The sequence below is a fragment of the Macaca thibetana genome, chromosome 1 (assembly GCF_024542745.1).
Source record: "Macaca thibetana thibetana isolate TM-01 chromosome 1, ASM2454274v1, whole genome shotgun sequence".
In the NCBI taxonomy this organism is placed as follows: Eukaryota; Metazoa; Chordata; class Mammalia; order Primates; family Cercopithecidae; genus Macaca; species Macaca thibetana.
This window is the reverse complement of record NC_065578.1, coordinates 204,929,710-204,945,643: the sequence shown is the minus strand read 5'-3', so window position 1 is coordinate 204,945,643 and position 15,934 is coordinate 204,929,710. Positions and strand designations below refer to the sequence as shown.

General features: G+C 41.5%; 1 long non-coding RNA gene across 2 annotated transcripts in view; it reads right to left on the bottom strand.

Moving 5' to 3' along the window:
• LOC126942649 (uncharacterized) overlaps window positions 1-4,077 on the bottom strand; it is a 30,398-nt gene extending 26,321 nt beyond the window's left edge. For both annotated transcript variants that reach the window (XR_007721597.1, XR_007721596.1), the window contains exon 1: window positions 3,952-4,077. This is a non-coding gene — a long non-coding RNA (uncharacterized LOC126942649). The remainder of the gene's footprint in view (window positions 1-3,951) is intronic.
• Between the last annotated feature and the right edge of the window lie 11,857 nt (window positions 4,078-15,934).

Below are 15,934 nucleotides of genomic sequence, written 5' to 3'. Positions count from 1 at the left end.
TAGAGTAAGGCCAACAGATCACAAGATGAGTATTGTTGAAAAGAAAATTTGTTACTCAAGGTTCCCAGGAGGAGAGGCCACCTGGGGAAGTACCAGGGCTGGTCAGAGGCAGAGGGGGCAGGGGACTGTGGGCAAGAGACTTTATTGTGGTTTCTGCAGGAAGGAACAGGTAAGGCAGGGCACACAGGCTTAGGATTGGCTGGTTTGAACAATTTCAGAGGGCTGTGGGCTGTAGCGGCTGACCCTAGTTGTCTGAAGTGACTATGGCAGGTGGAGAGCGTCCCAGAGTATGAGAACCTATGAGAAAAAAAATGTGGCTAGGAGTATGAGCTCTGGTTTGGTTGATTTGCGTTTGAAAAGCATGCTCATGGGAAAATGATTGACACTCTCTAGAAATCAGCAAACCCTGGGACAGCAGTCTCCCCAAGGTCAGCAAGGCCCCAGATGTCAAAGCACCAGCACACAGACCATAAAATTCATGGTTACCATACCATGTTCATGTTTTCTTTACTTAAGGTTGTTTTACACCTGGGGCCTTATTTTCTCTTCCTGTCACTGGACACAGTTCAGGCCTTCCCTGTCCACTATCTCCCTGACATTGAGACTCAAAAATCAGGACTTGGCCAGGCACAGTGACTCATGCCTGTAATCCCAGCACTTTGGGAGGCCAAGGCTGGTGGATCACATGTTCAAGAGCTCAAGACCATCCTGACCAACATGGTGAAGCCCTGTCTCTACTAAAAATACAAAAATTCGCTGGGCATAGTGGTGCATGCCTGTAGTCCTAGCTACTCAGGAGGCTGAGGCAGGAGAATCACTTGAACCTGGGAGGTGGAGGTTGCAGTGAGCCGAGATTGTGCCACTGCACTCCAGCCTGGTGACAGAGCAAGACTCTGTCTCAAAAATAAATAAATAAATAAACAGGGCTTGAGTCTATTCCATTTTGCAAAGGTCTTGGGTTCCTTGATCTCTTAAATGGTCATCTCTCATACTAAAAGGTAAACTAGATTTTGCTAATGTCCTTGAGAAATTAAAGCTCCTATATATACCTTTACTGCAGTCCAAATTTTAAAAAAGATTTTTTTTTTTAATTTTTTGATCACCTGTCAAGCACTGCTCCAGCACATTCATTTCTCTTTATAGTATTGGGCCAGACATAGATCTAAACTGTTCCTTTCACACAGCTATGCCAGACCAGCATTTAAAAAATAAACTTTGCTGAATACCAAGGGAAAATATTTAGTTAATTTTACTTCTACTTTAAAAAGCATCATTTTATGATACATCATCTAATTTTAACTATCTTTACAAAAACCATGAGATATGCAATATCATTATCCAAACTTTACAGAAAAAAAACAAAAAAACAACAACAAAACTGAGCTTAGAGAGGTAAAGTTACTGACCAAAAGTCACCTAGCAGTTGGTTAGTATAACAATCAGGTCAAAGACCCAAGTTTTTATCCAACCAGCCTTCTTTTCATTAATCCACTGCTCAGAAAACACAAATAGGGCAAAACAGTTGTTTGCAGGGAACATATTTCTGATACACTCTCATTTACCTCAAAGGATTAAAAAGGCATAATAATTAGAACAACTCATTGGAGCATTGTGCACAATGCCAAAGATTTGGAATCAACCTAAGTGTCCATCAATGGATAAAATGTATAAAGAAAATATTATATATACATACAGTGTAATATTATTCAGCCCTTTAGAAGAAGAAATCCTGTCATTCATGACAACATGGATGAACCTGAAGGACAGAATGTTAAGTGAAATAAGCCAGGCACAGAAAGACAGATACTGCATGATCTCACTTATATGAAGAATCTAACAGTAGAACTCATAGAAGTAGAGAGGAAAATGGTGATTGCCAGGGGCCAGCATGGGGTGCAGGAGAGAGGTGTGATTAGAGAGACACTGGTCAAAGGGTGCAGAGTTTTACTTATGCAGGTTAAATACATTTTGGGCATCTAATGTACAACATGGTGACTGTAGTTAGTTAACAATACTGTATTGCATACTCAAAACTTGCTAAAAGAGTAGATCTTAAGTGTCCTCACCCCTACAAATACACATAAAAAAATAGCAACTATGTGAGAGGTGAATATGTTAATTAGCTTGCTTGTGGTGATCATTTCACAATGTATGCATGTATCCAAACCTCATGTTGTACACCATAGGTATATGCAATTTATTCATCTATTATACCTCAATAAATCTGGAAACTTAATTAATTAGCAAATTAATTGATTATAAAATTAGGTGAAAGAATTTTGAAGCCAGAGAGATCTGGGTTCCAATACCAGCTCTGCCACTTGCTCGTTACATGACTTTGAGTTGCTTTCTCTGAGCCTCATTTTCCTTACATATAAAACGAAGCTGATAATAATGATGTCTTCCTATTAGCACTGCTGGGAAGATACATCACGAAAGGCTCTGGCACACAGTGGACATGCCATAATAATGTAATATTATTATTATATACACAAGGTGGATATAACTTCACAGAAGTTCATTTCATTCATTCAACAAATATTTATTGAACATCAATTATGTGTGAGGAACAAGGAAAGAATTTCTAAATTAAAGATACACAGTTTAGAAGGTGAGGACTGACAAATAAATGCAGTAAAGTGTCCTCGGTTGCAGGCCAGAGTGGTGGTTACAGGGGAGAGCCCATTTGTCCCTGAGGGTGTCAGGAAACGCTCCACAGAGGAAGTATGCAGCTTCCAACAGGAGGGCAGGAAGGCAGGAATTAGGTAATAAAATGCCTCCCTTAAATTAATATCTCATTGTTTAAAAGGTAAAGTTCATAACTAAACTGTATTTTTAGATGATAAAACTAGATTGAACGCAGACAAATTCACCAGGTGTACACAAAACCACCTAAGGTCCACATGAGTTATCACTGCTTCAACTCGTGGTAGGAAACACGCATTTTCAACCAATTTATTTTTTTTACCTTGCTCCAAAGACGACATTAAAACTCAAACTGGTAAGACCACAGACAGCAAAAAAAAAAAAAAAAAAAAAAAAAAAAAATTCATGAAAATGTTGCCAAAGGCACATCAAGAAATATCTGAAAACAAGACAATGCCAAAAGGAAGAAAACTACTCTGTGGGAATCTCACCAAAGTTAGCAACAAGCTACTAGAAAATTCCAAAATGTAGACAAAAGTTATTACAAGCATAAATTATTTGACGAAAACAGCCTCCACAATCCATAAGAGTTATCAAAGAATGATAAAATGACTGAAAATATTTATTTTTACCAATTAATTATTTTGGCCTGTTTTTTGTTTGCTTTTACTAAATTATTCTTTCTGTCCATTGCATGCTGAGGGGAATCAGAAGAAATAGAATTTGGACAGAGATACCAAGAGTCAGTGGGGAAGGACGATGGTGAGAGGAGAAGCAGAGGAAAAGAAAAAAGAAATAGACACATGTTTACAATGTTAAAAGTGAAGCAAAACTTAGAATACATTCCATACAAACCCACATACACACATAGACTAACTTATTTTGTGAGAGAAGCCAGGTCTCTCATTCTGTACTTTCCTCTTGGAGTGCTGTGTGGTCTGCAGTACACTTTTCTTTCCATTTTCACCCGACATTTAAGTGGAGACAACTCTCCCATCTCTGCTGCTAAGAGACAATCCACCTCTCATATGAGGTTGTCTAGGCACACACTGTTCGAACACAACTGAGGGTCCGAGGCAGTCAGGGCGCTGCGTGCAAACTCACCAGCATGTCAGCCCACAAAATTGAACACCCAGAGAAGCTCAGGGCTGACTCCAAAAGAGCCAAAAAGACTTCCTCCCCAAAATGCCTTCTTGCCCCCACCCTGCTGTCCCGAGCTGCACGCCCCGGCCATAGCGAGTAATAATTGACGATTGATGCCTGAGCTCTATACATTTCCACTCTATACCTCCTCCCTAGATTTACCTTCTTCCCTGTACTAATATCCCATAAAAGATGGCGCTCTTCCTGCTTCTTCTTCACCCATTTTTCCCGCGCCCGCGAAAATCACTATCTGACAGCGCAGGCGCAACATGACGTCCGACCGAAGAAACCGAAACCTACCTGGCCACGCCCACCGCGGAGAGATCATCACCGCCTTGGCCCAACCCCTGCCCCTCCTAATGTATATAAGGCATTGTATTGCCGCCAATAAACGAGACTTGATCAGGACACTGTCTTGTCTCCATTTCTCGTGTCTCTTGCTCCCCAAATTCCCACCCCCTCTTCCAGGGCCTACATTGACGATCCCGCGGGACGGGACACCCTGCTTTTTTTTTTTTTTTTTTTTTAAAGACAGATTCTCATTCTGTTGCCCAGGCTGGGATGCAGTAGAGTGATTATAGCTCACTGCAGCTTTGAACTCCAGGGCTCAAGGGATCCTCCTGACTCAGCCTCTCACATACCTGGGAGTACAAGTGAACCCTTCCACACACAGCAGATTTTTTACATTTTTTGTAGAGATGGTGTCTCACTATGTTGCTCAGGCTGGTCTCAAAGTCCTGGCCTCCAGCAATCTTCCCATCTCCCACATGCTGAAATTACAGGCTTGAGCCACTGCACCCTGCCCTGCTCCATTTATATATGGCAACTCCCACTGTTAAAAATATGCTAACAAAGAACAAGCGAAATGTGGCAAGATCGCATTTTCACTTCCTTACGTTTCACAAATCGACTACAACCAGCTAAGTGGGACCTCAGAAAAAAACATGGGTATCACTGTCTGTCCTGCAGCAAGGGCCAACCTTAGCCCATTCATTTGTCCAACAAGTATGTGTTGAGCACCTACTGCATGCCAAGCCCTGGGTCAAGAGCACCGAAGACTATGAGCCTTTGAACAAAAGAGACTGGGTCCATGGGGAAGGCAGGTGACAGCTGACCTCATGGGAAGGTGCTGCTGAGAGCCAGCCCAGGGGAGATTCCAGTGCACAGATGGGCTCTACCCCACATGGGGGTGAGGAGAGTCTTTTTAAAGAGGGGGGGTCAGGAAGCAGGGGACAAACGGCAGCTTGTTCCCCAAGACTGGAGCCAAAAGCCTGTTGTGAGGCCGTTGCAGTGACACAGTTGGGAGACAGACCATCAGAGCCCCAGCTGCAGCAATGGCTCTGGGAAGAGATTTAAAACACATTATGGGCGGGGAGAAGTAGCAGAGCTTGTGGCAGCCCCCAGGCCACAAACGGAAAAGACCATTCCAAATATTTAGGGTATCAAAGATTTAACCAACTCAGAATTTAGGGACAATTATCGATTTGCGGCTTGATTTGAACCAGGTTCATCTGCACATCTGGGGCCTCTGCTGAGACAGGCTGCTGTCTGCACACGGTTTCTCTTCCTCAAGGAGGCCAGCCTGGAGATAATCTCAATGGAGATTATTGACAGATAACAATTTTCTCTACCTTGTTCAGGAGGCAACAGCATTGCAAGAGGGGAAGAAGGAAGCTGCAATGCCTCTTGAAACCCCAGCTCAAGACACAAAACACACCATTCCTGTGCTGTATTCTGTCAGTCTCAGTGGTCACAGGGCCAGCCCAGATGGAGAGGTGGACCAAGAGGCTCCATCTGTTCATAGGAGGAATGGCAAAGAATTTATGATCATTTTTAATCATCAGTCAGGATTCAGTAAGGATCTGCAGGTCCTGAGCCACCCACTCTGCAGCTGACTTTCCCTCAAAGATACTCAGCTTCCCCCGTGTTTTCACCACTCAGGTGTGCTGTGACCAGGTTGCCTGTATCGCTAATGCCTGCCCCAGTTCAGAACTCCCCCAGACCTCGAAATGCCAGTTTGCCAGTGAGCCAGTGACTCTAGACCCCTCCTAAGGCTAGTTGAATAGGAGAGCAAAACCTTTGCATTCTGTCTGGCCACCAATCCAAGCCCTAATCTGCGTTATTGCTTGGTAGCCTCTTGATTCATTCCCTCTGTTACCCCAAAAAACCAGGGTTCATTTGTCTGGCAAGTAACAAATGCCTCCTTAAGAGAATGCAGGGTTTTTTTTTTTTTTTAAATCAATTGTTCGTTTGTTTGTTTATTTGAAAGGAGGTCTCATTCTGTCACCCAGGTTAGAGTGCAGTGGTGCAAACTGGTTCACTGCAGCCTTGACCTCCTAGACTCAAGTAATTCTCTCACCTTGGCCTCCAAAAGTGCTGGAATAACAGGCATGAGCCACTGCCCCTGGCCCCATAAGATAATCATTACTTGGTACAAGTAAGGAGTATAAACCAAAAAGCGTCTGAGACAGGTCTCAATCCATTTGGAAGTTTATTTTGCCAAGGTTAAGGACACACCCATGACACAGCCTCGGGAGGTTCTCAGAACATGTACTCTAGGTGGTCTGGCTGCAGCTTGATTTTAGGGAGACATAAGATATCAGTCAAGACTTGGTTTGGTCAGGAAAGGTGGAACAACTCTAAGCAGAGGCTTTCAGGTCATAGGTGGACTCAAAGATTTTCTGATGGACAGTTGGTTAAAAGAGTGTGTCAAAAGACCTAGAATCAACAGAAGGGAGTGTCTGGATTAAGATAAGGGGTTGTGGAGACCAAAGTTCTTATTTTGCAGATGGGGCTTCTAGGTAGCAGGCCTCAGAAAGAATAGATGGTAAATGTTCCTTATCAGACTTAAAAAGGTACCAGACTCTTCATTTTGCTTCTGGGTCAGGAAAAAGACCTGGAAAGGGAAGGGCATTCTTTGCAGAATATAGATTTTCCCCCACAAAAGATAGTTTTGCAGGGGCATTTCAAAATATATCAAAAAATATATTTTGGGGTAAGATACTTTGATTTCTTTCAGGGACTACTATTTGTCATGTTGGTTTCTAATTGCTATAGAGTCTCCTTTGTCAGTCTTAAAGTCTCTGTTTTAATGTTAATGTTGGACAGTTGGACCTAAATTCCAAAGAGGAGAGTATAATGAGGCAAGTCCAATCACGCATCCCCATCACAGCCTCAAGTAGTGTTTCAGGTTAACTTTGGAATACCCTTGACCAAGAGGGGTCCATCCAGTTGGTTGGGGGTGCTTAGAATTTTATTTTTGGTTCACAGGAGGATGCTGGGGTATGCTCCAAGGCAATGTCTCCCAGAGGGAAAGTGACAGGAGGGTCTTATGGGGAGATGGAGATGGGGGAGGGTGTGTCACTGCATGTGGAGGAGGTGTCCCACTGGCACAGCACAGAGAGTCATTGCACCACCACATGTTTCATGTTATGATAATGAAGCTATAGCTCCTCCCTGGAGTGGAGACTTTAGCATGGTCATGAGGAAACTTCACTTAGGTTTGTCTGTAAATTGCTGGACTCTGTCAGGAGCTGGTTTTCACTAAGTAGGTGACTGCATTCCACACTGGGCTTAGAAAGAAACAGACTGCGGGGCAGGAAGCTATGAAACAGGCTGATTGCTCAAATTGATTAAATTTCTATAATTGCTGGAGACCCTCCCTGTCTGCTTATACCTCCTCTACTTTTGATGATGGAAAAAACAAATTCTGCCAAAGTGTATTTAAAGAGGTTTATTCTGAGCCAGTATGAGTGACAGAGGCCTGGACTACACAATCTCAAGAAGTTCTGAGAAAGTGTCCCCAAGGTGGTCAGGTTATGGCCTGGTTTTATACATTACAGGGAGATGGGAATTACAGGTAAAATCATAAATCATTATGTGGAAGACACACTTTGGGTTGGTCCAAAAAGGCAGTACATCTCTAAGCAGAAATTTACAAGTCATAAGTGGGTTTTAGGAAATCTTTAGTTGACAATTGGTTGAAAGAGTTAAGCTATTGTTTAAAGGCTTGAAATTAGGAGAAAGGAATGCCTGAGTTAAGGTAAGGAGGCTGTGGGGGCCAAGGTTCTTATTATGTAGATGAAGCCTCATAGGTGGCGGCCCTCAGAAAGAATGAATGGTAGATGTTTCTTTTCAGATTTTAAAGGTATCAGACTCAATCTCTCTGAGATCTGGGAAAGATATAGAAAAGGGAAAGATGGCTGCATTAATGGAGATTATTGACAGATAATAATTTTCCCACATTCATCCTCAACCCATTCTATACCATTCCCCATGTCTGCTAGTACCACCCCAGCTCCATCCCCTGACCTTGAGCTTCCCGCTGTACCTGACTTTTTTCTGTCAACTCCTCTCTTAGTCTCAGACTTCATCATAATGTTCCTAGTGTGGATACTTGCAATGATTTTTAACATAACAACGAGGACACCTTGAAGATAAAGGTACTTGTTGACTTGATACAGATACTATAAAGAGAGTCCATTTTTAAAACTCCCCCAAATAATGAGCCATTTTGTAGCTCTTGTAGCCTTATATCCTTTAAGATTTTATCCTTTGGTTGTTGCTGTTTTTTTTTTTCTTTTTTAATGTATGCAGCCCTTTCTTCTGTGAGGATGAAATTTAAAGGAACATAAGAAGATTTTGAAAATTTTGTACACTTTGAAGACAAAAAAAATCTAAATATGAGTTCAAAGCTAAGATATTTTAGATTGGAGTCAAGGAAAAAGAGAATTTTCCCTTGCGTTTATTTGGCATCATAGCAAATAAGCCATTTCACTGAAGTGAATTTTGCAGTCAATGAAAACATAATCCTTTAAGTACTTATTTAAATCATTTCTAATCAGTTAAGGAAAAAATATATTACCTTTTTTTTCTTAACTGATGTCCTTGAGCCATAGGAAAAATGTATTTTAAATTTAGCCTTTGAATATTTAGGTGAGGTATAGTAATGTTAATTTAATATCTATCCTCCCTGAGTCAGGATCCCGAGAGTGATGGTCAGTAGCCCCCAGATTGTGACAGAGGGATTGATATGGGTGGGCTGTGTCCCCACCCAAATCTTATCTTGAATTGTAGCTCTCATAATCCCCATGTGTCATGGGAGGGACATGGCAGGAGGTAATTGAATCATGGGGGCGAATCTTTCCTGTGCTGTTCTGATGATAGTGAATAAGTCTCACGAAATCTCATGATTTTATAAAGGGCAGTTCCCCTGCACACACTCTTTTTCCTGCCACCATATAAGATGTGACTTTTCTCCTCCGATGCCTGCCGCCATGATTGTGAGGCCTCCCCAGTCATGTGGAACTGTGAGTCCACTAAATTTCTTTCCTTTATAAATTACCCAGTCTCAGGTATGTCTTTATCAGCATCATGAGAACAGACTAATACTGGGATAATCTGGGGCCAGGAAGGAGCAGCATGCTCTGCAGAAAACAGCACCAGGCTACAATCTCAGTTCATGTGCCTAATTGCATAGTTTCAACTTATCCTTTTTTGTGTGTATGTTTTTGAAGCCATAATAGCAAGAATTGATTATTGTTTTCTCTTTTAATCAAATACCATTTGTGCCAGCAATCTAATCAATTAAATGTGTGTATTAGGTAAATGGGCGATTAGAGACTCATTTTAATGAGTCCCTAACAGTCTCTCTTGCTGAATAAGTGCATGGGCTTTTTTTGTTTTTCTTGATGGTGATTATTTTATCACTCAGATTTCTCCCCTACTTGCTCTCTTTATTTATTTATTTATTTTTTTTCTTTTGGGCTTCAGAGAGCATTGGTTGCCTAAAGACTGAGATGTACCTACAATGCTTGTACTTGGCCTTAATCTCAGAGAAAGGATAGATGTACATCTTCCTGTTCTGGGTGCCCTTCTATCCTTTCTCTGAGATTAAGGTAAATTGCAAATATTGTTATCAGTGGTGAATCTCTATGTGCCTGAAGCAACCTCAATTCTCACCTCCTCAGAAGAAAGAATTCAACTGAGGGATATAAGGCAGTAAAAGAGACAGAGGCAAGTTTCAGAGCAGGAACGGAAGTTTATTAAAAAGTCTTACGAGAATAGGACCAGCTCTAGTCTGTAGCTCCCAGTGTGAGCAATGCAGAAGACAGGTGATTTCTGCATTTCCCTGAGTTCATCTCACAGGGGCTTGTCAGACAGTGGGTGCAGCACATGGAGCAGGGTGGGGCATCACCTCACCCAGGAAGCACAAGGGGTCGGGAAATTCCCTTTCCTAGCAAAGGGAAGCCATGACAGAGGGCACCTGGAAAATTGAGACACTCCCACCCCAATACTGCACTTTTCCAATGGTCTTGGCAAATGGCACACCAGGAGATTATATACTGTGACTGGATCAGAGGGTCCCATGCCCACACAACCTTGCTAACTGCTAGCACAGCAGTCTGAGATCAAACTGTGAGGTGGCAATGAGGCTGGGGGAGGGGCGTCCACCATTGCTGAGGATTGAGTAGGTAAACGAAGCAGCCAGGAAGCTCGAACTGGGTGGAGCCCACTGCAGCTCAGGGAGGCCTGCCTGTCTCTGTAGACTCCACCTCTGAGGGCAGGGCATAGTTGAACAAAAGGCAGCAGAAACTTCTGCAGACTTACACGTCCCTGTCTGACAGCTTTGAAGAGAGTAGTGGTTCTCCCAGCATGGAGTTTGGGATCTGAGAATGGTCAGACTGCCTCTTCAAGTGAGTCCCTGACCCCAAGCAACCTAACTGTGAGACACCTCCCAGTAGGGGGCGACTGACCCCTCATATGGCCGGGGTGCCCCTCTCAGATGAAGTTTCCAGAGGAAGGATCAGGCAACAACATCTGCCATTCTGCAGCCTCTGCTGGTGATACCCAGGCAAACGGGTCTGGAGTGGACCCCAGCAAACTCCAACAGACCTTCAGCTGAAGGTCCTGACTGTTAGAGGGAAAACTAACAAACAGAAAGGATATCCACACCACAACCCCATTGGTACATCACCATCATCAAAGACCAAAGGTAGATAAAACAACAAAGATGGGGAGAAACCAGAGCAGAAAAGCTGAAAATTTTAAAAATCAGAGAACTTTTCTCCTCCAAAGGAACACAGCTCCTCACCAGCAATGGAACAAAGCTGGACAGAGAATGACTTTGACAAGTTGAGAGAAGAAGGCTTCAGACGATCAGTAATAACAAACCTCTGAGCTAAAGGAGGATGTTCGAATATATCTCAAAGAAGCTAAAAACCTTGAAAAAAGATTAGACAAATGGCTAACTAGAATAACCAGTGTAGAGAAGTCCTTAAATGACCTGATGGAGTTGAAAACCATGGCATAAGAACCACGTGATGCATGCACAAGTTTCAGTAGCCGATTTGATCAAGTGGAAGAAAGGGTATCAGTGATTGAAGATCAAATGAATGAAATGAAGCAAGAAGACAAGCTTAGAGAAAAAAGAGTAAAAAGAAATGAACAAAGCCTCCAAGAAATATGGGACTATGTGAAAAGACTAAATCTATGTCTGATTGGTGTACCCGAAAGTGATGAGGAGAAAGGAACCAAGTTGGAAAACACTCTTCAGCATATTATCCAGGAGAACTTCCCCAACCTAGCAAGGCATTCAAATTCAAAAGCCAACATTCAAGTTCAGGAAATACAGAGAACACCACAAAGATACTCCTCGAGAAGAGCAACTCCAAGACACATAATTGTCAGATTCACCAAAGTTGAAATGAAGGAAAAAATGTTAAGGGCAGCCAAAGAGAAAGGTCGGGTTACCCACAAAGGGAAGCCCATCAGACTAACAGCAGATCTCTTGGCAGAAACTCTACAAGCCAGAAGAGAGTAGGGGCCAATATTCAACATTCTTAAAGAAAAGAATTTTCAACCCAGAATTTCATATCCAGCCAAACTAAGCTTCATAAGTGAAGGAGAAATAAAATCCTTTACAGACAAACAAATGCTGAGAGATGTTGTCACCACCAGGTCTACCTTACAAGAGCTCCTGAAGGAGGCACTAAACATGGAAAGGAATAACCAGTACCAGCTACTGCAAAAACATCCCAAATTGTAAAGACCATCAATGCTAGGAAGAAACTGCAACAACTAACAAGCAAAATAACCAGCTAATATCATAATGACAGGATAAAATTCATACATAACAATATTAACCTTAAGTGGAAATGGGCTAAATGATCCAATTAGAAGACACAGACTGGCAAATTGGATAAAGAGTCAAGACCCATCAGTGTGCTGTATTCAGGAGATCCATCTCACATGCAGAGACACACATAGGCTCAAAATAAAGGGATGGAGGAAGATCTACCAAGCAAATGGAAAGCAAAACAAAACAAAAAAAGCAGGAGTTGCAATCCTAGTCTCTGATAAAACAGACTTTAAATGAACAAAGATCAGAAGAAACAAAGAAGGCCATTACATAATAGTAAAGGGATCAATTAAACAAGAAGAGCTAACTATCCTAAAACATATGCACCCAATACAGGAGCACCCAGATTCATGAAGCAGGTCCTTAGAGACCTACAATGAGACTTAGACTCCCACACAATAATAATGGGAGACTTTAACACACCAGTGTCAACATTATACAGATTCATGAGACAGAAGGTTAACAAGGATATCCAGGAATTGAACTCAGCTCTGCACCAAGCAGACCTAATAGACATCTACAGAACTCTCCACCCCAAATCAACAGAATATACATTCTTCTCAGCACCACATCACACTTATTCCAAAATTGACCACATAGTTGGAAGTAAAGCACTCCTCAGCAAATGTAAAAGAACAGAAATGATAACAAACTGTCTCTCAGACCACAGTGCAATCAAATTAGAACTCAAGATTAAGAAACTAACTCAAAACTGCTCAACTACATGGAAACTGAACAACCTGCTACTGAATGACTACTGGGTACATAACGAAATGAAGGCAGAAATAAAGATGTTCTTTGAAACGAATGAGAACAAAGACACAACATACCAGAATCTCTGGGACACATTTAAAGCAGTGTGTAGAGGGAAATTTATAGCACTAAATGCCCACAGGAGAAAGCAGGAAAGATCTAAAATTGACACCCTAACAACACAATTAAAAGAACTAGAGAAGCAAGAGCAAACACATTCAAAAGCTAGCAGAAGGCAAAAAATAACTAAGATCACAACAGAACTGAAGGGGATAGAGACATAGAAAACCCTTCAAAAAAAATCAATGAATCCAGGAGCTGGTGTTTTGAAAAGATCAACAAAAGTGATAGACTGCTAGCAAGACTAATAAAGAAGAAAAGAGAGAAGAATCAAATAGATGCAATAAAAAAATGATAAAGGGAATATCACCACCGATCCCACAGAAATACAAACTACCATCAGAGAATACTATAAACACCTCTATGCAAATAAACTAGAAAATCTAGAAGAAATGGATAAATTCCTGTACACATACACCATCCCAAGACTAAACCAGGAAGAAACTGAATCCCTGAATAGACAATAACAGGTTCCGAAATTGAGGCAATAATTAATAGCCTACCAACCAAAAAAAAGTCCAGGACCAGACAGCTTCACAGCCGAATTCTACCAGAGGTACAAAGAGGAGGTGCTACCATTCCTTCTGAAAGTATTCCAATCAATAGAAAAAGAGGGAATCCTCCGTAATTCATTTTATGAGGCCAACATCATCCTGATACCAAAGCCTGGCAGAGACACAACAAAAAAAGAATTTTAGACCAAAATCACTGATGAACATCAATGCAAAAATCCTCAATAAAATACTGGCAAATGGAATCCAGCAGCACATCAGAAAGCTTATCCACCATGATCAAGTTGGCTTCATCCCTGGGATGCAAGGCTGGTTCAACATACACAAATCAATAAACATAATCCATCATATAAACAGAACCAAAGACAAAAACCACAATTATCTCAATAGATGCAGAAAAGGCCTTCGACAAAATTCAACAGCCCTTCATGGTAAAAACTCTCAATAAACTAGGTATTTATGGGACATATCTCAAAATAATAAGAGCTATTTATGATAAACCCACAGCTAATATCATACTGAATGGGCAAAAACCGGAAGCATTCCCTTTGAAAACTGGCACAAGACAAGGATGCCCTCTCTCACCACTCATATTCAACATAGTGTTGGAAGTTCTGGCCAGGGCAATCAGTCAAGAGAAAGAAATAAAGGGTATTCAGTTAGGAAAAGAGGAAGTCAAATTGTCCCTGTTTGCAGATGACATGATTGTATATTTAGAATACCCCATCGTCTCAGCCCAAAATCTCCTTAAGCTGATAAGCAACTTCAGCAAAGTCTCAGGATACAAAATCAATGTGCAAAAATCACAAGCATTCCTATACACCAATAACAGACAAACAGAGAGCCAAATCATGAGTGAACTCCCATTCACAATTGCTTCAAAGAAAATAAAATGCCTAGGAATCCCACTTACAAGGGATGTGAAGGACCTCTTCAAGGAGAACTACAAACCACTGCTCAACGAAATAAAAGAGGATACACAGAAATGGAAGAACATTCCACGCTCATGGATAGGAAGAATCAATATTGTGAAAATGGCCATACTGCCCAAGGTAATTTATAGATTCAATGCCATCCCCATTAAGCTACTAATGACTTTCTTCACAGAATTGGAAAAAACTACTTTAAAGTTCATGTGGAACCAAAAAAGAGCCCACATTGCCAAGGCAATCCTAAGTCAAAAGAACAAAGCTGGAGGCATCACGCTACCTGACTTCAAACTATAGTACAAGGCTACAGTAACCAAAACAGCATGGTACGGTACCAAAACAGAGATAGAGACCAATGGAACAGAATAGAGCCCTCAGAAGTAATACCACACATCTACAACTATCCGATCTTTGACAAACCTGACAAAAACAAGAAATGGGGAAAGGATTCCCTATTTAATAAATGGTGCTGGGAAAACTGACTAGCCATATGTAGAAAGCTGAAAATGGATCCCTTCCTTACAACTTATATAAAAATTAATTTGAGATGGATTAAAGACTTAAATATTAGACCTAAACCCATAAAAACCCTAGAAGAAAACCTAGGCAATAACATTCAGGACATAGGCATGGGCAAGGACTTCATGACTAAAACACCAAAAGCAATGGCAACAAAAGCCAAAATAGACCAATGGGATCTAGTTAAACTAAAAAGTTTCTGCACAGCAAAAGAAACTACCATCAGAGTAAACAGGCAACCTACAGAATGGGAGAAAATTTTTACAATCTACCCATCTGACAAAGGGCTGATATCCAGAATCTACAAAGAACTTATACAAATTTACAAGAAAAAATCAAACCACCCCATCAAAAAGTGGGCAAAGGATATGAACGGACACTTCTCAAAAGAAGACATTTATGCAGCCAACAAACACATGATAAAATGCTCATCATCACTGGTCATCAGAGAAATGCAAATCAAAACCACAGTGAGATACCATCTCACACCAGTTAGAATGGCCATCATTAAAAAGTCAGGAAACAACAGATGCTGGAGAGGATGTGGAGAAATGGGATTGCTTTTACACTGTTGGTGGGACTGTAAGCTAGTTCAACCATTGTGGAAGACAGTGTGGTGATTCCTCAAGGATCTAGAACTAGAAATACTATTTGACCCAGCCATCCCATTACTGGGCATATACTCAAAGGACTATAAATCATGCTGCTATAAAGACACATGTACACGTATGTTTATTGCAGCACTATTCACAATAGCAAAGACTTGGAACCAACCCAAATGTCCATCAATGATAGACTGGATTAAGAAAATGTGGCACATATACACCATGGAATACTATGCAGCCATATAAAAGGATGAGTTAATGTCCTTTGTAGGGACATGGATGAGACTGGAAACCATCATTCTGAGCAAACTATTGCAAAGACAGAAAACCAAACACCGAATGTTCTCACTCATAGGTGGGAATTGAACAGTGAGAACACTTGGACACAGGGTGGGGATCATCACACACCGGGGCCTGTCGTGGGGTGGGGAGAGGGGGTGGGATAGCATTAGGAGATATACCTAATGTAAATGACAAGTTAATGGGTGCAGCACACCAACATGACACATGTGTACATATGTAACAGACCTGCACATTGCGCCCATGTACCATAGAACTTAAAGTATA